At 41.9% G+C, this 2,671-nt stretch overlaps 1 pseudogene; it reads left to right on the forward strand.

Annotated features, from left to right (window-relative positions):
• The first annotated feature begins 1,391 nt into the window (after positions 1-1,391).
• On the forward strand, positions 1,392-1,509 carry LOC126471692 (5S ribosomal RNA; annotated as a pseudogene).
• The last annotated feature ends 1,162 nt before the right edge of the window (positions 1,510-2,671 follow it).

The raw sequence follows: 2,671 nt of genomic DNA on the forward strand, positions 1-2,671 counted from the left end.
TTGTTGCTGTGTCAAATAATGGTGCATTCTCCGACAGAACTGCGCAGGCTTTCAGAAAAACGAAAATAAAAATTTGATTTCAAACGAAGAGTACGCCACAAAGTTGGCAACAACAGCAACAAATATTTGGCATCTGGTGTCTATAAAATCAACTACCAAGACTGTACCAGGTTTTATATCCGTCAGACAGGAAGGAATTTCAAGGCTCATTTTAGAGAGCATACATATAACCAAAATAAGAGCGCTTTTGGTACACATTTAGACAGAGAAAAACATTCGGTATGAAATATAGAGAATAATATGAAAGTGTTGCATAGGGCGCCAAAGGGACACTTATTGGACGTATTCGAAGAAATGGAGATCTATGTGCACAGAAAACGGCAACCGGAATTACTGCTGAATGAACAGAATGAGTTTAACCTAAATGCTTATTTTAATGTATTCAAAAACCTGTTGGTTTGAACAGCGTCGAGCGCCCCAGCGGAACGGCTTGCGGTCGTGTGCGCCGACCGCCGGCGACCAGGACACTTCGCCTTCCTCCCCAAGTTCCACCGCAGGAAAACAAGGACGTCATACAGAGAAGCCACGAATTGCCGCCATTGAGACCGCACTCCGGATGTACTATCGAGTATCGATTTTTTAATTTTTAGTTAATGGTCACAGCTTCGTTAATTACCTTACAATTACCTTTACGGTAATTGATCTGACAGGCTGTAAGACTTTATTTTATAGGTGTTTTTAATCTTATACTTTTTATACTGGCTTTTATACAACTGTATGTTTTACCTTACCAGGCTAGAAGCTTCACATTATTAATATTTGCACTTTTTATGTGGATTTTAAGTATGGATCCAGTTCCACGTCGAGTATGTCAGTAAATGTTTTATCGTCAGACACTCGTTTTTTCATGTGAAGTAATTATAATTAATGACTATGCGTACCACATTTTAACCGCCGCGCGGGATTAGCCGAACGGTCAAGGCGCTGCAGCCATGGACTGTGCGGCTGGTCCCGGCGGAGGTTCGAGTCCTCCCTCGGGCATGAGTGTGTGTGTTTGTCCTTAGGAAAATTTAGGTTAAGTAGTGTGTAAGCTTAGGGACTGATGACCTTAGCAGCTAAGTCCCATAAGATTTCACACACATTTGAACTTTTTTTTTTAACCATTACAATTGCAATACTGGTTAATCATGTAGCCTAGCTGTAGTTCCCTCTGCTGGCCTTAGTTTTCTTGCATAAATACCAGGCACATTCTGATCATCACCAGCACATATTACGCACCTACATGTTCAGTTTGACGTTGATACTACATCAGAATATTTTATGGTATGTATGGCTAGTATACATGGCTGTTAATCATGTAAACATTTTATCTTTCTTATGTAGCACCAGGGGGCAACGGCCTTGCCACAGTGGATACACCGGTTCCCGTGAGATCACCGAAGTTAAGCGCTGTCGGGCGTGTTCGGCACTTGGATGGGTGACCAACCAGGCCGCCATGCGCTGTTGCAATTTTTCGGGGTGCACTCAGCCTCGTGATGCCAATTGAGGAGCTACTCGACCGAATAGTAGCGGCTCCGGTCCAGAATACCATCATAACGACCGGGAGAGCAGTGTGCTGACCCCACGCCCCTCCTATCCGCATCCCCCTGGAGGATGGTTCCGGTAGGCCACTTGTGGCCTGAAGACGGAGTGTTTTCTATGTAGCACCAGGACTTTTAGCGTCAGCAAACAAATTTAGTTGGTTACACACTGTTTTAGTTTTTGTAATAGATCTGAAGATGGCAGTAGCCGAAACTAATCATAGTGAAATGTAAAAGAAAAAAAATTATGTGATCAAGACCGACCTGTAAAATAAAGACACTTCTGAAGGTGTACCATACGTACAGTAAATTTCTCAAGATCTTTGAGTGTTACTGTACGTGCAAGGAAATGTAACAAGGACAAAAATGCCCTTTTTAGTACGTACACACTACAATTTCGGGAATATTATAGACAGAAAATACAGCACCTATTTGCTTTTGTGTGTCTCGTAATCATGTCTCATTTGTTGCGGACGTCGAATATCGCACAATATCTCTTTTTGGGAAACTTATGCATACAATCGTGCTGCAGCAGTGGAATTGCCATCAACTTTGCCAGAAGCAAGCAGCATATTGATACTTGTGTACTGGTGGTAGTAACAGTGGTAGTAATAGGAGAAGTTATATTCATCCGTGGATCACTTTTAGAAGAGTATTTGAGATACCTTGGCATTACAGTTTAAGAACAAAAGCAACCGTAATTGAAATATAGAGATTTTACATATCTACAGGTTACTTTTACAAGGATGTGACAGGTAGTCTATCGGGGCCTTATAGTAAGAATCACCCCAACATTTACCTGAAGTAATTTAGGAAAACCACATCATCTCTGTGGCTGATCCAGGCGGAGGTTCGAGTCCTCCCTCGGGCACGGGTGTGTGTGTTTGTCCTTAGGATAATTTAAGTTAAGCAGTGTGTAAGCTTAGGGACTGATGACCTTAGCAGTTAAGTCCCATAAGATTTCACACACATTTGAACATTTTTTTTGAAAACCACAGAAAACCAAATTAGGGTGGCTAGATGGAGATTGCAGACTCCATCCTCTTGAATAAAAAAGGTCAGTCTGTATAAAACATCGCAACGTTCGGTTT

Source organism: Schistocerca serialis, chromosome 3 (assembly GCF_023864345.2).
Source record: "Schistocerca serialis cubense isolate TAMUIC-IGC-003099 chromosome 3, iqSchSeri2.2, whole genome shotgun sequence".
In the NCBI taxonomy this organism is placed as follows: domain Eukaryota; kingdom Metazoa; phylum Arthropoda; class Insecta; order Orthoptera; family Acrididae; genus Schistocerca; species Schistocerca serialis.